This window comes from Ambystoma mexicanum, chromosome 4q (genome assembly GCF_040938575.1).
Source record: "Ambystoma mexicanum isolate Mex_15411 chromosome 4q, UKY_AmexF1_1, whole genome shotgun sequence".
NCBI classification, from domain to species: domain Eukaryota; kingdom Metazoa; phylum Chordata; class Amphibia; order Caudata; family Ambystomatidae; genus Ambystoma; species Ambystoma mexicanum.
The window spans coordinates 28,473,978-28,486,648 of record NC_090928.1 but is presented as its reverse complement, the minus strand read 5'-3'; the positions used below and the strand labels follow the sequence as shown (position 1 = coordinate 28,486,648).

The following is a 12,671-nucleotide window of genomic DNA, read 5'->3' as shown; positions in this document are numbered from 1 at the left end:
GGCCAGCAACGCCACCAGTGTGCCTGCTTTGTTTATGAACTCCGTATGAAGCCCTATGCCTGAAAAATAATCCCTGGTTCCCACTGAACCTACACGCTGGCGAAGCCACCAGCCGTAACAGGAAGGTTTTGTGTCTCAGTAGTCCTGATGTGGGATGATAACGTGCAATCCCCAGGGCAGTGGATGTCAGCGTTACACCACCGGTAAGCATATGATTGGGGCAGGCTGGCACTGGAAGAGAGGAGCTGTCCTGCCCTGAGGGGAACACGTAGATGAGCACCCTGGGCATGAGAGGAGGTGTCTACCCCCCGCCTCACTGTTCACATTGTTCTGGGTGAAGGAATAAGCTAAAAGATCACCGGCTGGCTTGCCAGCGCAGACAGAACTTTAGCTCAGTTGAATACGGAAAGCTAACTGAGGGGACAGGAGGACACCCCCTCCTGCACTGCAGAGCCCATGGAGAGGACGGCTCCTTCACACACTCACTCCTGGAACTGACGGGGATTGCCCCTCATAGTGCCACCAGCCAATGGGGCCCATTGAAACAGCTAAGCTTATACACCACCGGGACAGCCCTGCAGGGTTCTGGGGTAACTGGAGGGGCGGTAAATTCATGACATCTAACCATCTGGCTTCCCCCTCCCCCACTATAGAGAAATTGGATCACAAAGCCTGGGACGCACCTCAACAATCGCTGCAGTAGCCCGGATCCTGAGGTTGAGCGCCCACCCTATAACAAGGGCGAACGTTGGTGAACTTTCCCAGCTAACGGAGTACAGATGCCGGTTACCTCCTACATCGACAGGAGCTCTGCATTGCTCTAAGATATAGCTCTACTATGTCAAACACCTTAAAGCCCTGAAGAGTGGTGATCCACCATGCCCCCAGGGGAAAAGGGAAAGAAGCCGGAGACAACCAAATCCACGCTGCAATCATCACCTGGAGAAGCCAGACAACTGGCTACCAAGGAAAATATTCAGGTGTTTATGATGGATATTAAATCAGAATTCCACTCTTGTATGACAGAACTCACCACCAAACTCGAGCATACGGATCAAAGAGTGACGGAGGAAGAGCAAAGACTGGGAGAAGTAGAGGACCTGACTCAGGAACACTCAGCGTCACAACAAAAGATCTGTACCCAGACGGACAGAAATGAGAACTTGGAGTACAAGCAGGAGGACTTGGGGAACAGGGCCGACGTAATAACCTGCAAATTAGGGGGGTGCCTGATTCGGTCCCAGACCAGGACCTGGCGGAATGAGTAGGGGACCTATTTCAATCCCTTCAGCCATATCTTGAGAAGTGACATCACAGACTGCAACCCCACAGAGGATTGGAAACGGACTCCTCTGCGCATGTGATCACCCAAGTCCACTTCTATACGAAGAAGGAGGCAATAATGGTGATAGGCCTCTCCCGTGACGAACTGTCGTTCCAGGGGTCTACTCTGCAAATCCCACAGGACCTAGCCGAAGTGACCATACAGAAAAGGAGGGCCCTTAGGCCACTGACACTATTCCTTCGAGACCAAAAGATCAGGCATCGCTGGCTGTTCCCCACTGCGGTCCAGTTTTCCTACAAAGGGGTCTCCTGGGCGATTGCACATTTAGAAGAAACAATATTGAACCCTGCCTCTTTGGATAAAGAAGTTGGCTCCTCTCTCACCTCTCATCTCCACTCGGGATACAGATGACCTCCCCCCAAAAATGAGACGTCCAGTCTGGTCAAGGGTCCTGATGGTCGGTCCGACGGAGTTTACAGAAACAGGGAACATGATGTTAGTAATGGCAGTTTTCACACGGTCTAAGCACGACTGCAAGGTGGATGTACCTGAAGGCCCTTGGAGTGTACTACCGATGGTCTGTGGCAGTCGAATAGTTTGGAGTCCACAGTTCGAACTCAGTTCAAAGTTATGTTGTTCTTTTTTGTGAAAAATTCAGTTGGACCAGGTACGCAGAAATCCTTATACTATGAATGGCAACTTCTGATCATTTGACTTTTCTCTCCATTCACCCCCCGTAATGTCAACAGAGGAGAGCTTGGAAACGCCATTCCAGAAGGTGAACTTCATCACTCTGAATGTCAGAGACCTCAACTCACCGGTGAAATGGAAGTCCATACTGGAACGTCTGAGAGATCTAGAGGGAGCAGTGAGATTTCTCCAGGAAACCCACCGGCTGCCAGAGGACTATGCCTGTCTCCGGAGTAAAGATTTCCCATAGCAGTTCCTGGCCTTGGGAGGCACCAAAAAAGGGGCAACAGCTATCCTGGTGGCCAAAGATGTTCCGTTCTAGGAATGAGACACCATCACAGCCCCTGGCAGCCATTTCATAAGGGTGTAAGGGATGCTCCTGGGCCAACTGCACTCACTGGTCTCAATCTACACCCTGAATGAGGGTCAGGAACGTTTCCTGGCAGACTTGGAGTCCACCCTCCTCCCATTCCTGGAAGGCCAGGTCATCATCGGGGGAGACTTCAATGGGGCCTCTGACCCGCACAAGGACAAATCACACATGTAAGCCCCCAGAGACTATAAAATTGCACTGGGAATCCTGCACTTGTTTAGATCCCTGGGTGTGGTGGATGCCTGGAGGGTACTGCACACGGAGGAAAGGGACTCCACCTTCTTCTCTCAAGTCCACCACATTTCCTCGCACATTGACTTGCTCCTAGTGTTGTCCCATCTCTTATCCTTCACAAATAAGGTGGATACTGCCCTGAAACTTCTCACAGATCATGCCCTGGAGTCACTACAGATTAGATACTGGAACCCGGGCCCCCTTATTAACACCACAATGGCGCCTATATGACTCGATATTGAACAATATGGCCCTAAGAGATGAGGTGACAAAAGCAATGAAGGACTACTTCCGAGAAAACCCCATAGAACTAAATTCCCCAGCCACAACATGGGACACCATGAAGGCGGTTATCAGAGGGCACTTAATAGCACACACAGCAGCATACTACAGAAGGAAGAAACAGACGAGAGCCCACCTGGAGCAGGAGATACAGGACATTGAAGGGAAAAACAAGAAGGGATGGTCCCCTAAGGTTAACGCCGCCCTCCGGTTTCACATAATAAACTGGAGGCCCTGTATGCAGAGGAGACGGTGCAGACCCTGCTATCAGTTAAACAGACTTATTATGCACAAAGTAACCAGGCCAATCACCTCCTGATGAGGAAACTAGCGAAAACTAGACAGCAAAACTTTATTACTGGTCTACGGGACCAAGCAGGGGTAACTCAATATGGAGAACAGGAGAAACTACAGATAGCACAAATCCATTTACTGGAGAACATGGCCAGTGCAGACAGATTGATAGAGGTGCAGAGGCAATACATTGCTGGCGCAGGAGGATATGGAGGCTCTGGAAGCTCCGCTCCAACAGAGGAAGTGGAGGCTGTTATTAAATCCCTGAAATCCCGTACCCCGGCCCCAGATGGTTTTTCACCAAGATTTTATGAACTGTTTAGTTGTCAACTGCTCGACTCCCCTAACGTCCCTTTTTAATTCATTCCAGGAGGTGGGAAGTGTAACTCCCTCAATGCGAAATTCCAACACAATTTCGGTACTTAAGCTGGGGAAGGATTCTAAGGATTGTCCCTCGTATAGGCCGATCTCGCTTATGATTATTGATGCTAACATCTATTCAAATGTGATAGTGAATCACCTAGCCCCACTTCTTCCCCGAATGATTAACTCTGATCAAACAGGCTTCATCCAGGGCAGAAAAAAGGGAGACAACATCAGGCAGGCATTAAATCTAATTTAATTGGCCGCTCACAACAATGAGAAACTGGCCCTCCTGGCATTGGATGCTACAAAAGCGTTTTATAGGGTGGACTGGTCTTTCCTGCACCTGACACTGGAGGCGTTTGCCATCGGGCCTCAATTTAGAATGGAAATAGCCGTCAACTATTTTGCCCGAATACCTCACTCCAAATCAATCGGAACGCTCGCCCCCAATTCCCCTTACCTGCAGAACACGTCAGGGTTGCCTGTTATTGCCACTCCTATCTTATTATGGAGCCGTTGGAGCCGTTGGCCCAACACATACGAGGGAATAATGCAATTTATGCCCAGGTGGTGCAGGACTCGCCCCACTCCCTCCATAAGGTCTAAATGTATGCCCATGATGTGCTCTTATCTATTACCAACATCATCCACCCCAGTGCAGGTGGTCTTACACGAACTTCACGCATTTGGGCAGGTAGTCGTGTTTGACATTCATTTTGGGAAATGAGTGGCTGTGGGGATGGGCTTGTCCGCACAAGATATAAGGACTGTCCAAGCTATCTGCCCGATCCACTGGGGCACGACTTCTGTAGCCTATCTGGGGGTTCACTTGCCGGTCTCTCAGAGGGACCTCTACAGGGCTAATTTCCCTTCTTTGATTAAGACATTAGAACAGGACCTGGAGAGATGGGTGAGACAAGAAATGTCATTGATGGGACGGATCACTGCTGTCAAGATGAACCTCCTCCACCGATTGTTATATTGCTTCTCATCCCTCCCTATAAAGATCCCCAAGCCCGTAATGGAAAGGCTAGAATGCAAACTATTGGGTTTCATTTGGCGGGGGAAGAAATCCAGGATTCCTGGGAGGGTGATGAAGGGGGGATCTGGGTTGCAGGGTCGCTAATATACTGAGATATGCAGAGGCCGCCCAACGTCCCACTTGCACACGTGGTCGGTGGATACTCAGGCTCAGAGGTGGATGAAGATAGAGCAAGCTCAATGCGCTCTGCCCCTTCGTCGGTTACCCTTTATTCCCCACTCATCGCGTAAGCAATGGCCTTGTCTATTATCATCAACGAAAACCACTCTGAAGGTATGGGATGGGGTTCTATGAAGGAAAAAGATCGCTAGGGGGCCAGGCCCACTCACCCCAGTCTTTGGTAACCCAGCCTTCACACTGGGTATCCCTCGGGGAGCTTTCAAGTGATGGAAAGAAGGAGGCCTAATCACTTTGGGACAACCATACGCTGAGGGCTAATCGCGCTCATTTGAAGATTGTAAAAAAGAATTTAAACTCTCTGAGGTGGATGGGTTCACAAACACCCAGCTCTGCCAGTGGATTACTCACCCCGAAATAAGAGAGAAGGCCACTCGGTCCCTGAGCCCACTGGAACATAATATTGGGGAGGCCATACAAGGGAGGAATTTCAGAATTGTACAGACTGTTGCAGCCCAGACTACATGTCCCGTTGGGAGGCAGATCTAGGCCTTCAGCTGGATGACATGGCCTGGATCGAGAATTGGGCTAGAGGCCGTGCCTCATCCAAATGTGTGATGAACAATGAATGTGCATTGAAATTGTTGTTTGGTGGTATTACTCACCAGTACAGATTCACCACTTTCAGCCCTTAATACCCCCACCTGCTGGTGAAATTGTGGGGCTCAGGGCTTTCATGTGCGGTGGGACTGTGCCCTAATGCGCACCTTCTGGCAGAACATTATACAAGTGATTCATGACATTACTGGTAGTCGCCTCCCTCTGTGCCCAAAGACCCTGCTGCTAGGGGCGCCATGTGAAAGGGTATATCCAAAGTCAGGAGCTCGAGCAAAGTTAATAATCCATTTGTTGCTGGCAGCGCATATCACTACTGCCCGTTGCTGGAAAACGGCAGAGGACTCAGACTTGAAATGATGGTGGATCAAAGTCTGGGACATTTTGGTAGCCGAAAGAGGGTTGGCTGCAAAAGAAGGAAAACTCCACCAGTTCCAAGCAGTCTGGTCACCCGCTGCTTGAATACGACCAAACATTCCCAGCCCTGACCTTCAAATCACAGCTGATACGGATATATATAGGCCAGGAGGGATACAGAGGAGAGAGATGGACTGGGATGTAGATGAAAAATAAGCAGGAGGATGGGAGGGGAAATCGTGGCATTTCTTCAGAGGTTGCTACATGTTGAAATGTAATGTTGTTGCTCAAACTGTGAAACTAATAAAATATTTTTCTTTAAAGAACATTTAAGTTTGATACAATGAATCAAAATAAAACAGTAGCTTTACCAACATATTTTTTTTTCGGTTTCAAGCTTGCACAACCTATGTACCATTTCCTTAAAAAAGTACAACCAGTTATACTACAAGCTTTGAGTCCTGCAAGATTACTAGGAAAAGGTTATTCTGTGCAACTGATTCCCCCATGCCATCACCCGAGTTCCCCCTTCACTATCTGAGGGTCTTGCCCCTTCTACTAGTCCTCCTTCAGCTCCTGTTACCTCCCCTTGGGTTATCACCACCACGTCAGTCTTGGTTTCTCCACTAGCTGTTAACACCTCCAGTGCTCCGGCTGCTCTGGGATTTTATCTTCTCTAGGGGGTCCACTACTCCCCTTGATGTTACACTCTCAATACCCTCTGTACCATCTTTACTGCTACCTCCCCTTTGTGATGTTCCTTCCATCCTCTCTTCCGCTTCACTCATTCTCCCCCTGATATCACCTCCTTTGTGTCATGCTGGCCTCTGATATCTTCTTGGGCTTCTCCACCTCCTCCTATGCCCCATTTCTTACCACCTGTTCTTGACTTCCACTCTATCACCTCTTCCTGATGTTACCACCTCCTCTGCACATTCTAAATTCTCACCAACTACTGCTGTATGCTCTCTCCCTCAGATGCTATTGTCTCCTTTAACTTCTTGGCTCACACCTCCCCCTGCTCACCACTGCTGTCCCCTTTCTTTTCACCTCTCCACCCACCAGCATCCATTCCCTACATTGCTGTCCAGACACCAGCCTTTTCCTGATGTGAGCCTGTTTCTCATGTACAGTCCAGTTTCATTAGCATAATATATCTGTGTAGCCCCTATTTTCCAGCCCTGATCCAACCAAGGGTGCCTACCTCCCGCACCCCGGACCAGGGTCACTCCCCATGGGAACCACCACACCTGCACACCATGCCCGTCCGGTAGGGAGAGGCACTGCACTTCAAAATAAAATTGCTAATAATTGAAGAGGGGCTGCACCCTAAGTGTGTAGATGACTAATGGACACAGACACCAGAGTGAATTTTATAGGAATCCCAAAGGGGACCTTCATTTATTTATAGAAAACACTTATACCTTTACCTCTTTTCCCTAGGATTCCCTTGGCATGAGCACCAACTAAATGGGGTCTGCTACATCAGCTCACCCTTCCTCAGATGCGTCTCGGGGAGCCTTAGCGCGAGTCTGATGCAACAGACTCCTTACCTAAACTCAAGTACCAAACATGTGGAGTGTGAGGCCAGAGAACGGCCTCTGTAGCTGGTCCCATCTCTGTAAGCGGCCTCAGGCAGGCCACCACTATCCCTCTACATCACACCATGTTACGTCTCCTCTACCCACTGTTTCCTATTTGATCTCCTTACATATAATCAATGTCCAACCCCTACTTGGTATTTAAACCTACATAACATTCCTATTAAAAAAACCTTACCCCACTTAACATTTAACAGAAAATAAATATATACACATAACTACACACACATAAAGAAAACACACTGCACATTGAATGGAAACATTTTTCTACCCCAGTGTCTGCATCTTTATTTCTAGGTGCTCCCTTAGGGTACAAGCATGCAGCCCATACTAGCCGGGCTGGACTTAACAGAAGACTATAAATCATCATAGTTTGTCCATTAGGCAACTACCTTTTGCAGGACTCTTAAGATTGTGGTGCTCACCGGTAACCCCTGGAAGATTTAAATTCAGAATTGTTTTACAATGTAAAAAGGAATATGTTTTGCCCAACATAGGCTTGCAAGGAAACATTAGATTCCAGGAGATTTGAAAAACCTTACAATGAAATATTGATTTGTGTTGGAACGCATTGTCATCTACTAAAACGTTATCAATTTGGTGTCATTGGGGAGTTCTCCTTTTTTTAAATGTATTTCATAAAACAAAATGTATATCCTTTGAACATTATCACCCATGAAACAATTATCTAGGCATTGCTTCGACCCAATAAATTAAATAAGGAAATAAAAATAACAATACAAATTTAACTCGTCTGTATTGCTCCACACAGAGTACATCAATTTAAGTAATACATCCTCTGACAGCAAAATAATTCCAAATATAGCATTTTACCTTCTTACTTCCCAGTAGCATGGGACTCTTTAGTCTTGCTTCCAGTGAATGCATGCAGCTGAATTAGGAAGGATAGGCGCTCTTGATGATTACTGTTTGAAGCATTTAATAACGTGCTTGAAACAACCTAAAAATGAGAATAGAAGATGTGTAAATACCAAATATAACATGCACTAATACATATGAAAATAACTATTAACAGTTATGGAGAAATATTTAAAAAGACAAACATTATTTCAAACACACGTCCTACAATCAAGTCAGTACTTGGTGAACCAAGGAGAGATGGTCCTATGGTCCAAAGGTCTAGGGGCTGCTTCCTAATCTTTCAGAGCTCAAGCATCAAGGTGATTGGAAAATGCTGCCAACCTGCTGATATGGTTTGATTGATTGACTGTTTATTTATTGTGTGCTTATACACAAGTTGTGTGCTTATACACAAGTTTCAAAGTGCAACCACGCATGGGAGGGGAAGACATAAGTCAAGACAAACAATCTTACTAGGCGTGGTACATTCAGATCATGCAGATACAAAGAACAGAAAGTGCATGGGGGGCAATAGGACCAAGGGCACCCAGTCCCGTCAGAACATGGGTTAAGTGCAGAGAGATACCACTCTCATGGGTTGTTACTGAAGTGCAGTAGTGTTGCGGCAAGTGCAAGGCCTGGAGGCAAGTGCAGGAGACTGGCGAGGGAGGCTTGGGACTTGTGAGGCTCTGAAGGTACACCAGGCAACCAGTCAGCAAAACTGAGCAACAGTAGAGGAAGATAGCGAGAGAGCAGAAAGAGGTGGTTAGCAAGGGAGAGAGAAGGAGGAGGCAAAGAGGAGAGTCTTGAGGCCGGACACCTCACCACTGCACTATATAACCTGATGAAAAATAACAGACTAAAGGTGAAATGTCCCAATTCAGTACTGCAAACTCCACGGAAAACATTTGTATTGGTTTTGGAGTTTAAAACATGCACACATTTTAACATTTTCAAAAACACTATTAGATGAAAATATCCTCTCATGGTTTTGTGTGTGTGTTGATTTTGTGAAAGGCAAATGCCATTCTCCCTATGCAATTCGCTTGGTTATGCAAAGGCAATGTTATGAAATGTGCATATTTCACCTTCATATGTAAATTTCTGGAGACGTCACATCCTATTGCGTTTGTTGATGAGCCCCCCATTTACATTTTTAGGACTTGACCCCTGGATTCACCAAATTCGTAAACCTTACCTGCTGCTGCAGCACATCTTGCCTATAAGCCCCTGCAGGCGCTGCTGTGATCATCCAAGGACCTTGGGCCAGGCTACAACGAAATCCGACACAAGTGCTGCGCAAGCGATGGAGTCCAGTCAATGAAGTAATTTCACTTAACTACTTCATCTCCGACTCCAACGCCTGCGTCCTCTGCAAAGGTAAGGTTAGCAAACCATGTGAAATCATGCTGGGTCAGGCGCTGGCAAACTGTTACATTGTACAGTGCTGCCGGTGCCACCTTCCCAGTGCCCACTATATCCCCTGTGCGCCATGGCACGCCCCACCCTCCATGCTGTGTGTTGCGTGTAACTTTTTTTTTTTTAATCCTTTTTTTAAAACTCTTAATGACAGGTCGCACCACGAAGTCCCATCAAGGCGGCCGCGAGGCGCCCCTGAGTGCAAAGCCTGGGGCAGTTTGCCACCCCTGTGCCCCCTAAGTGACGGCCCTGCATGCACCTCTTTTACTCTTTTACAGTCAGGATTGCTGGTGACTAAAACTGGATTGTGATTTTCAGATTAGGCATGACAGAGTATTTACAGAAAAAATGATGTACACCAACTTCTCCTTGTGTAATTATGTTTGCCCAAGTGTTACACGTTTCCATACTCCCTGCATTTTCATACAAAATTGTTTAAAAACTGTTTTAGAATATTTTGTTAGAAGGGGGCCTAGTTTTAGGCTGATGTCCCTTCACAGAGAATTCGGGGCTAATTACCACAATGGTGTTTCATTTTCCTTTCTTTCTTCTGCTTCAATGCATCCCTTTAGCTGGAATCAGGAAGTCTCTTAACAGTTTCTTAGCTGAGAAACACCTTCTGCAACCCCAGAAATCAGACTGAGGACCTCCCACCAGATGGCCTGCTTTTCCCCTGCCAATAGACAGATTCAAGACACCACAGGGCCACTCATCCCTCTCCAGGCGCTGTGCCCTGTTGGCAACACAACCCTCAGACAGTGGGGCTACAGTTGCTTTATTTTAAACAGCCTTCTCTTTGCAACCGACCAGCTCAGAAAAATATGGCTGCAAGCACAAGAAACACCAGGCAAGGAAAAAACAACAGAGCTGTCACCAAGCGAGCAGTCACCCTGTAGCACAGCTGGCAAACCAGGGAAGTGCTGATAAAAATATTCTGGGCCCGATTCTCAAGTGGGTGTTAAGTAGTGAAAAGGTCGTTAAACAACCTTTTCGGTACTTAAGACCTATTCTGAAGGTGGCACATTCTTCTGAAGTCGGTATGAATGTGCCATTTTCAGAGTATATATGGTGGTTGCTAGGATGGGTGGGAAACCAACCTAGCAACCGCCACATTTGTTACCTGCCACTTAAGACAGGTATTACTCTGGCACTCCTCCCCTTTTAAATGTGTGCTAAAGTGACAAACCTATACGGTATCATTTCAGTGCCGTATTGTGGAGGAGTGCCACAGGAAGCCAGTCGCAGTGCAGCTGGGTGAGAGTCATATCCTGTACATTGTTATGCCTTCTTACTAATTCACACATTTGTGCCTGTGTGCCTATGCCCTTCTGCCTTTCTATACCTTACTTCAATCTTTTCTTTTTAATTGATTCCCTTGCGTTTTGGTAAATTCGAATCCTGGTGGGTTTATAACAACTCTACACGCCCATTATGCATTGCTTTTCTGTGCTTTTAGAAATCCGAATCCTGATGTGTTTTTAACAACTCTTCACCCCCACAAGGCAGGTTCAAAATCTATTGAAAGGTTCCACAGAAGAAGAAACCAGGTCCAAAACACGACGAAATGTCAGAATGCCTTGAAAAAGCCATCAGTCAAAAACAAGCTTGAAAACCACAAGGGAGGATTAACACGTATTGAAAGGGTCAACAGAATTCATTGAAACATTCATCAGTCATGCATGACGAATATGAAGAGGTTATGAAGGGGTCTCTGCAGCACTTTCGGAAAATAACAATGATATTATTATTTTACAAAAGTGCTGCCGAAATGTCTCCATTCTGCCCGTTGTGCTAAAAAAAAAGTGCAATGAATGCAGTGCACTGCCATTCACTACAAAGACGCCTAGGCCCACTTGAGAATGGTGGTCGAGCGCGGGCATCCTGATTTGGTGCAGTGATTCGTGCTCTTTAGCACGCTCACTGTGCCAACTTGAGAATCAGGCCCTCTGTCTTGTGTCCTACTAAACGTAAGCTTCACGCTCTGCCCACAACCCAGCCTCCGGAGGACCCAGTGGGATGACGGGAAAATACCAACACCCTAGAAGATAATCCGAAAGCGCATAGTTATTCTGCCATTTGGAGATTGATTTGGTTGATTGACCAGAAATGTCTGTACACAAAAATAGTAAAACGCTGTAGATACAATATAATGCAATCAATACATTTGTAGATTGTGCATGTGGCTCATAAATGACCTGAAACATGCATTCTCTCCTGAAATCCCCACTTGTAAATACTAATAGCCTGATTCATTGAATTATTTGCGTGAAAAACGCAGATTTCCGCACCTTTCTGCCTGAAAATCCCCATACTTCAAACAAGGATTTTCGGGCAGAAAGGCGCGCAAATCTGCGTTTTTCACGCAAATAATTCCATGAATCAGGCTGTAAATATAAATGTGAACACACCACTATTTAACATTACAATAAAATTATATTTACAGTTGTTTAACAAAATTCTCATAACAAAATCCAAATTCACCAAACACGAAAAAGAGTTGCCCTGCAGCATCCGTAACATTACTGCTCAGCTTGGTTAATTACTTCCAAAATAGAAATATTTCCATTAAAATTGGGCAGACGAGGAGCAGCAGTGTCTGGCTTCCTGGAAGAGACATAGATGCCAGCGATGAGCAGCGTGCTCAGTGAACCAGTGCACCAACGTTTACAAGCCATACTTATGACACATCAACTCAAGTTGAATGTCACCCAGAGGTAAGCACTGAACCCAGTGTCCTGCCGAAGTACACCAGTGGCCAAGGAGGGAGACCGGACCACCAGGGATTGCAACTCATTCAGCGGCCATGTAGCTTGTATGGGTAACCTATTAATGGTTTTTTTAACTATGTAAGAAAACACTTCATGCAGGGCTGCTTTTAAGCAGTGCACAATGTTCTGCTATCATGTGCATACATGTGTACATAGCTTTGTAAAAATGGCACTTTGTAAAAATTGAATTTATTTAACTAAATGAATCTCTCTTTTTGGGGAATAATTCACAAACAAGGATATATTTTAATCTCTATCTATCTAATCTAAAAATGTTCAAAACAGTCACTATTATCACACGTACATAAAAGAATCGCAGATATAACATTCACTATCAATAGTATAGCTTTATAGACCTGCAGAAAGG

General features: G+C 46.2%; 1 protein-coding gene across 1 annotated transcript in view; it reads right to left on the bottom strand.

Annotated features, from left to right (window-relative positions):
• TMEM200A (transmembrane protein 200A) overlaps positions 1-12,671 on the bottom strand; it is a 554,693-nt gene that overhangs the window by 252,249 nt on the left and 289,773 nt on the right. The window contains exon 2 of the mRNA XM_069607383.1: positions 8,091-8,217. The gene's annotated coding sequence lies outside the window, so the exon portion shown is untranslated. The remainder of the gene's footprint in view (positions 1-8,090; positions 8,218-12,671) is intronic.